Source organism: Lissotriton vulgaris, chromosome 4_1, assembly GCF_964263255.1.
Source record: "Lissotriton vulgaris chromosome 4_1, aLisVul1.2, whole genome shotgun sequence".
NCBI classification, from domain to species: domain Eukaryota; kingdom Metazoa; phylum Chordata; class Amphibia; order Caudata; family Salamandridae; genus Lissotriton; species Lissotriton vulgaris.
The window spans coordinates 1,357,176,431-1,357,185,782 of NC_141691.1; positions in this window are offsets into that span (position 1 = coordinate 1,357,176,431).

Below are 9,352 nucleotides of genomic sequence, written 5' to 3' on the forward strand. Positions count from 1 at the left end.
CACACTGTTCATCCTGGACACTCACACACTTTGCACCCTGCACACTTACACACTGTTCACCCTGCATACTCACATACTCACACACTGTATACCTTGCACACTCACAGACTGCAGTCACTGTCACTCTGTAGTCACTGTTACTCTGCAGTCACACTCACTCTGCAGTCACTCGGCAGTCACTCTGCAGTCACACTCACGCTGCAGTCACTCTGCAGTCACACTCACTCTGCAGTCATTCTGCACTTGCACTCACTCTGCACTCACTCTGTACCTGCACTCACTCTGCACTCACTTTGCACCTGCACTCACTCTACACTCACTCACTCTGCAGTCACTATGCAGTCACACTCACTGCAGTCACTCTGCAGTCCCACTCACTCTGCAGTCATTCTGCACTTGCACTCACTCTGCACTCACTCTGCACCTGCACTCACTCTACACGCACTCTGCCCTCACACCTATTCTTCACTCACTCTGCACTCACATTCAGTCTGCACTTACTCTGCACCTGCACTTACTGTGCACTGACTCTGCAATCACTCTGAACTCACTCTGCATTCACTCTGTACTCTGCACTCACACTGCACTCACTCTGCACCTGCACTCGCTGTGCTCTGACTCTGCATCTGCACTCACTGTGCACTTACTCTGTACTCTGCACTCACTCTACACTTACTCACTCTGCACTCACTCTCACTCTGCACTCACTCTCACTGTACACTAATCCCACATACTGCTTACTCTGCACACCCACACACTATACGTAAAATATGTGTTTGTAACTTTGATTTACAGTCGTGAAAAAAAACACTTTTTGCAAGTAAAAGTTGTTTATTGATATTCGAAAAGGAAAACGTTTTCATTGACACAGTTGTAGGTAAGATCAGACATTATTAAATGTATCTATATGAAATATTGCAACTGTATGACTGTGCACCTGCACTCACCCTGCACTCACTCTGCAACTGCACTCACTAAGCACTCACTCTGCACTCACTATGCACTCAGCACTCACTCTGCACTCACTGTCACTCTGCACTCATTTTGCACGCACTCTGCACTCACTCACACTCTGCACTCACTCACTCTGCACTCACTCTGCACTCACTCTGCACTCACTCTGCACTCTACTGCACACTGCACTCTACTGCACACTGCACTCTGCTGCACTCTGCACTCTACTGCACACTGCACTCTGCTGCACTCTGCTGCACTCAACTGCACTCTACTGCACTCTACTGCACTATTCTGAACTCTACTGCACTCTACTGCACTCTACTGCACTCCACTGCACTTAACTGCACTCTACTGCACTCTACTGCACTCAACTGCACTCTACTGCATGCTGCACTCTACTGCACGCTGCACTCTACTGCACTCTGCACGCTGCACTCTACTGCACGCTGCACTCTACTGCACGCTGCACTCTACTGCACGCTGCACTCTACTGCACGCTGCACTCTACTGCACGCCGCACTCTATTGCACGCTGCACTCTACTGCACTCTGCCATGGACAGCGGCAGGCGCGATACTTACATTAGATCTCCAGTGGGGGAGGAAAGGAGCTGCAGCCTGAAGAGGACTGGCAGGCTGGTAAGAATATCTAGGACTGGACCGCAGCATCGTGCTCACAAGCTTGGATTTCTGTACTGTAGAAAGTTACTGTGCTGCAGCCTTTGTGGCACTGAGCACCAGAGGCTCATAGTACTGGTGCTGCACACATGGGTTACAACAGTGAAATGTGCTGCGAAATACACAGTTAAACATGGCCACGTCGGCGTTCACTCTGCGAGAACCCTCGCAGTCTTTCTGTGGTTGTAACAGCAACAAAGTGTGCGTTCAGTGCGTTCATAGAGCCCCTGCTGCCGCACAACTTGCCATTGTTGCAGTCCTGCTAACAAAGGTTTTTTCCATTGTAAAATCTAACGACTCTTATATCATCAACTTCCAAAGGAGGAAAATCTAAGTTGGCCCTGTCCATATTCGAATATTACCCCTGCAGGTTACTCAGATCTCTGTAGCAGGCACTCGACCCACCGAGTTGTCCGACTTCTATTGTAGCATGCTGGTACCCTTTCCCGGGCTCCTGATAAACTCACAAAGCTCTACCTTGAGGGATGATTTAAATTGTAGGAGTATGAAATGTCCTTACAAGAGCACTGAATGCAAATAGGAATGCAAAGACAGGGCCACCGCAGGCATGTACTTACATGTGTTATATGACAGAAGGGGGGGGAATGGGTGGCACCGTGGCAGCGCACATCCTTCCCTGCCCTGAGACATCAGCTAAGTGAGCCCGGGTCCCTACGGAATTAACTCCCAGGCAGAGACATGTAAAGTAGCCAATACTGGGCGCGGGAGACTTACATCTGGGATGGGGGAGCTGTGGGGGTGTTGGAGGGGGACGCTAGCCGCAGCTGCCAATGTACCAACCCAGTTCCATATATGCTGCTTAACACGGGTATACGCTTGCTTCTAAGCGCTCCCATCTTTGCCAGAGATCGGGGACAAAGGAGGGGTGGGCGATGTGTCCAGGATCACACAGTTTGAACCCGTGATGATCAATACAAGCGTTTTGGGGCACAAGGCTATGGCGAGGTGTGAAGGGAGCACTGATACAAATGTTGCATGGTTGTACATACATCAACAAATGTACTATTGCCACCTGAGTTGAAAAGTGCTGTGCTGCTTACTCTCTCTGATAACAACCTCAAATAGGTATAGAATGTAGCTGACCTGATTAAAGCAGGACCAGGAGCTGACCAAAGGAATTCCAGGGAAGTTTTTTTTATGCAATTGCCGAATCATCCGATTTCATAATCATCTGTAAGAAATATGGTGCTCCTGTCATTTCCAAACGTACATCCACATTAGTGTGTGTCTTAAAAAAAATGTGTCTTAATTGACATACCTTGTGATAGCGAAAAAAAAATAATCCAATGGTCTGGAAAATAAACGGTCCTTCACACACTCGTGAGTAATCGTGCCTTTAAAAAAAACGACAACATATATTCATGAATTGCCGTGAATAATTCGTAAGCCTGGACCATTAATTTTGCCAATACCTTATAAATGCCTCATGAACGTACCTCAGCGAATCTGTATTAAAGCGGTGATCGCGTCTTGCCAAAAACCGCTAAACTCGCCCGTTGTATTTACCGCGTAATGATACCATTCAAAGTTTAATAGAGTTCCTATTAGTCACGTGACTAAAAACTGCTGTGCCTTGTGGGAGTGGGAGTTGTTACTATTAAACAACTGTGATCGCTGAAAACACCACCTAAAAAAGTGCTTAAGAGCGTTAACGGCATTTACTGTAATCACGTGTGCAGTTCTTAATATTGTGTATTAACGGAATGTGACTTACCAGGAGCAGTATCGTTCTGCGCCAACATAAAAATAATGCTTGTAGTTGTAAATAGACGGACATCTACAATGTACGTACAAGAGGAATAAATACTAACTGTAAGGTGGGAATAAGTCATCGTTCTGATGTGTTGAGAACTCGGACATTTAACGGAATTTGACTTGCCTGAAGCAGTGCCGATATGAGTCAACATAAACTAGACACACAAGCTTTGGCAGGGAGCCAGCATGCGCGCACACACAGCTGAACAAAAAAAGTAACTGGAGAGTGTTGAATGCGCGCCCAGCATCTGGCTTCAATTACCGCGGCCCCTGACAGCTGGTAATTGATGATATATGCCCTTCTGCTGCTCGTGTCCGCACGGAATATGCAGGAAGTGGAGCAACTCTGCAGCCTATGGCCTATTGCGTGCTGGCTTCTAAAAAGACAGGCATGCAAGGCCCAATTGCCATGCAGATGGCAAAAAAAGAACACGAAAAATCACGAGTATTCAGGAATGTTTGGGTAGCTTTTCGGAGACCCTGATTATAGGACTCTTAGGCTCCGCCCACACTGCTTCGCAGTGTGTGACGTAGGCCAGAGCCCTAAAAAAACAGTATGTGGTTGCGTTATCGTCTGCACTCACTAAGTAGTGTTCGCCAATCCCTGTACATGAGTCACAAATGCAAGTTCAGAATCCTCACAGCTGACCACCAATGTTAGATTTGGGGGTCTCTAGTTGGCACAGGTAGGTACTTGTGACAAATAGGGACCCTTGCCTCTAGTCAGGATAAGGGGATTATACTCCTAAAATAACCCCTGCTCACCCCCTTGGTAGCTTGGCACGAGCAGACAGGCTTATCTCAGAGGCAGTGTGTAAAGCATTTGTGACCAAATACAGGAATCCAGTGCCAACATTACAAATGGACACCACACAGGTTTTATATCAAAAATAAGTATTCTTTATATAGAGTTACCACAAGACCATAAACAACAAAAATACACACTATGATTACTTTAAGATGGTAGATTTAAGATTAGTTCAGTTCAGTTCTTAGATGCGACACTCTGCGTCAATGTACCTTAGGTTGCGTTGCGCTTCCACGACAAGCAATGTTGCAGCGATGGGAAATGCGGCAAAGTTCAGATACAAAGAAATAAAGACGTGAACATCTTCCAGATGCGGCACGCTTCTCGGGGATGCGAGAAGTCCTCGGTTCGATGCGTGGACTGCAGCGGCGACACCCTTACGATGCGACGGCAACAGTTCCAGCGGCGCCGCTCTTCTCCCACGATGCGTGAAGCTTCCGCTCGATGCGCCAACTACAGCGGCTCCATCTAAGATGCAACGGCAGCAGCTCCGAAGGCGGCGCGCTTCTCGGGGATGCGAGGTGCTCTTGGTCGATGCGGTGCAATGCGACAGTTCCAGCAGAGACACACTTCTTTGGAGTTGAGACGGCAGGCACAGCGGCGGCAACACGCTCCGACCTCGTTGCGAGATTCTTCTCCTGATGCGGTGCAGTGCGACAACTACAGCGGGGACACCCTCCTTCGGAGTTCCAACAGCAGCAGTAGCGACACACTTCCTCTTCGTTGTGGCACGCTTCTCTCCGATGCGGTGCAGTGCGACAGTTCCAGCGGCGACACCCTCCTTCGGAATTGCAACGGCAGGCCCAGCAACGCGGACACGCTTCGCCTCGTTGAGTCGCGCTTCCAGCTCCTTGCGACACGCAGTTCCTCAGAAGGCCCAAAACAGCAGCAGGCACTTCCAAAAGAATTCTGGGGAGCTGGGGGGTGAAGTCTGTTGTCCCTGAGACTTCAACAGGAGACAAGCTCTTTTCCAAGCCCTCGGAGATCCTTCACAAGTTGAAAGCAAAGTACACAAAGTTCCTTTCTCCTGCATTTGGCAGTAGAGCAACCACTGCAGGCCTATCCCCCAAGCAGCACTTCAGCTTGGGAATAGTCTCTCCTCAGTTTCTTCAGGTTCCTCTCCTCAGTAAAGGTTTCTTCTTGTAATCCAAAGTGATCTAATTTCACAGGATCAGGGTTTCAATATTTATACCACAAAGGGCCAGATGTTGGTAAAATAGATTTACCGATTTTTAATTACCAAATTTTACCGATTCGGTAATTAAAAATCCGTAAATCTAAGGGGTGGATATGTAGGTATTCCAGATGTGCTGGAATACCGAATCGGAAGAATTCGGTATTTACCGATTCGGTAAATACCGAATCGGTAATGCTCATTCATTCCTATGGGCTTTGAAGCCCATAGGAATGAATGGGCATTACCGATTCGGTATTTACCGAATCGGTAAATACCGATTTTCACAAGGGTGCAGGGGGTGTCACTTTGACACCCACTGGCACCCCCAAAACAGGCACGGGTGCCATGTGGCAGGCACACATGCCCTAAGGGCAGGTCTGCCTGTCACATGGCATAGGTGTGCATGCACACATGTGCATGCACACCGGAATCGGTATTTTACCATCAAATTGGATTTGATGGTAAAATACCGATTCGGTAAGGCCTCTGGGACTCTGAAGAGTCCCACCTACATCTGGGTGCCTCAGAATCGGTAAAATTACCGAATTTTTATTTTACCGAATCGGTAAAATTACCGAATCGGTAAAATTACCGATTCGGTAAAATAATGCCCCCTACATACCTGTCACCCATTTACTGATCGGTAACGGCCAAAATCGGCGGTTACTGCTCGGTAAATGGCCTCAAGCGGCCACCTACATCTGGCCCAAAATCCTTTGTTCTCTGAGGGGAGAGGGGCCTTTGCCCAGTCCAAACCAGTTCTGAAGCACTCTGTTTACCAGACTTCTCCTTTCCTTTCACAGGGCAGGGCAAGCATCTCAGACGCCCCACAGGAGGTGGAGCCAGCATTGTGGAAGGCAAGTACAGTCCTGAAGCACTTTGTTTACAGGACTCCTTCTCTTCTTTTAGTGTGCAGGGCAGAGACATCAGCCGCTCCCCAGGGGGTGGAGCCAGCATTGTGGAAGGCAGGTACAGCCCTATTCAAAGTTCAGGTGCAACTCTTCCCTCCCATCTAGATGCAGATCTCTTTATTCACCACTGGGTGACTCAGCCTGTCTCCTGGAATTTCCCAGCCCTGTCACTCACAAAACTAGACATAGGAATACAAAACCTAGCAGAGGTAGGTTTGAATGGTTAGACAAGCAAATACCTACTTTCTAAAAGTGGTATTTGCAAACACAAAATATTAAAATAAACTTTACTAAAAGATATATTTTAATATTCCGATTTCAGGCATACTAAACTTGAATTTCTACCATGTTCTCTGAGACAGTTAGGATTATAAAATGTAATAACTCTAACAGCCCATTCTGGCCTATGGGGAACAGGTAGTCTTGCAATAGTGAAAAACGAAAATGGCTGTAATTCACTATTAGGGCATGCCACACACATCGGGGCATGTCCTACCTTATACTTACAATGCACCCTGCCCTTGGGCCTACCATAGGGGTGACTGATATGAAGAAAAGGGGAGGTTTAGGGACTGGCAAGTGGGTGCACTTGCCCAGTCAGCATGACAGTACCAGACTGCACACAGTCTCTGCAATGGCAAACATTAGACACATTCTACAAGGCTTCTTCTGTGGGTGGCACAACCAGTGCTGCAGGCCCACCAGCAGCATTTGGATTTACACGCCCTGGGCACACTCAGTGCACTAGACCAGGGTCTGACAAGTAAATCAAATAGCCAAACATGGACCCACTGATTAATACATCAATTTACAATAGGGGGAGCATATGCACTTTAGCACTGATTAGCAGTGGTAAAGTGCCCACAGTCATAAAACCAACAAAAACAGGTCAGACAAAATACAGGAGGAAGGCAAAAAAGTTCAGGGATGACACTGCAAAAAGGGCCAAGTCCAACATTGACCAACTGATGGCAGAGTTCAGGTGCAGATAAAAGTTTGTTGGAAGCCTGTTATGTCCCCTAGGCTTCAGATCACCAGGTCTGCCAATTAGCCCTTGTAGTCACTCTGGGTTCTGGGTTCAAACTATGCAAGCCCAGTTCTTCTCACCCAGGCAAGAGGGCAGCAGGTTAGCACAGAAAAGCAGGCGTCCACCAGAGTGGCAGAGTGGTAGATCTTTAGGCAGCACAGAAGTCCTTCTTCCTGGCAGAGTATCCACAGGTATAAAAGTGTACTGAAGTGGTGGTGTCTGAGATCCTTCTTTAATGCACAGTTGTGCCTTTGAAGTGGGGGAAAAGCTTCAAGGGCATGCATTTGATGTGCACAGATGCCCTGCCCTGCCAGCCGTATCTCCAGACTAACTAAAGGGGGTAGGCAGTCCTTTGTGTGAGGACACGACACAGTGAGGATGGGACCCAGCTCCTCCCTTCCATCCTGTTAAAGATAGCCCACTCAATCACACCTAAGCTCCCATTGTATGTGGCTGTCTAGGAGGAATGCACAAAGTCCAGCTGCCAACAACACCCAGTCAGGTCACCAGAGACAGGCTGCAGGCACCAAATGGCTAAGGCAAGAAAATGTTATCTTTCTAAAAGTGGCATTTTCAGAATTGTAATTTAAAATCCGACTTCACCATAAAGTAGGATTTTAAATTAGGATTGCAGAGACACCAACCTCAAACCAGTTATATCTTACCATTTGTAAATTACACTTATAAAATGTAATAAGGCAACTCTAATGTAATCCTATGGGAGATATAGGCCTTTCATTAGTGAAAAACGAATGTAAGAGTTTTTCACTATCAGGACATGTTAAATTGAAAAGTACATGTGCTACTTTTTAAATACTTGCACCCTGCCCTCTAAACTGTCCAGGGCCTACCCTATGGGTGACATATGTATTAAAAATGAAGGTTGTGGCCTGGCAACATTTTTATTTTGCCAGGCTGAAATGGCAGGTTGAACTCAACATACAGGCTCTGCAATGGCAGGCCTGTGACATGTTTAAAGGACTACTCAAGTGGTTGGAACAATCAGTGCTGCAGACCCACTAATAGGAATTTCATTTACAGGCCCAGGGCACATGTAGTGCATTTTACTAGGGACTCATAAGTGAATTAAATATGTCAACTGGGCTTAAGCTAATTCTACCATGTTTTAGGGAAAAAAGCACAAGTGCTGAAGCACTGGTTAGTAGTGGTAAGGTTCACAGAATCCTAAAACGAAGTCTGCAAAAACATGGGGTCCGAAGACAAAAGGTTAGGGGAAACCATGCCAAGGATGCCAGGTCTAACAGTTTCCAATAGAGTTGCTAATCCTTCACAACTATACTTTTGTACAAAGCTGTACAGGTTCTTGGTGTAAACAATCAAACAATATCTGCATCTGCAAGGCATGTGACTGTGGTTGTGGGTTTGACCACTGAGGATCATCCTTAGAGCTCTCGGTGAACAGGCCATGCATAATAACTGACAGTGGTCTTGTGCCGATATTGAGTTTTCCTGGCAGCTATGTTCCAAAGATTGCTGGGTCCTTGAAACCTACCAGTCAAACTCATGTGAGGGTGTGATGTGTTCAGAATTGCCTCTGCTGGAAGTATGCAATGGGTGGGCAGGTCTCGCAACACTCTGCGTAATCCATATCAGCTGTGTCAGTTACTCTGACCGCTTCAGATCTTGGTAGACTGCACGGTGTACGAGATACAGCTGTGTACATCTGCAATTAGCATTACTAGGGGGCAAGTAATTGGTGGATGTCAGCCACATAATAGCTGTGTAAGATAATATTAAAGAAAGAATTCAAGGATGACCCTCGATGCCTTTTATGAAACAAAACAACTAAAGTATTCTAAGACAAAGCAGGGTATGTCTCTTATAATTCAACTTTAAGTGTTGCCAAGAAGAAACACCTCCTTTTAATAAGTCGTTGCTTCTGCAGTGCAACGTTCTGACTTTTTGCTGCTCCGGGGGACTTCTGCTATAATAAAGGGCATGGGTAATTTACTGAAGATTACGAGAGTGTAGATAGGGAAGGAAGTCCAGGGAGAAGTTA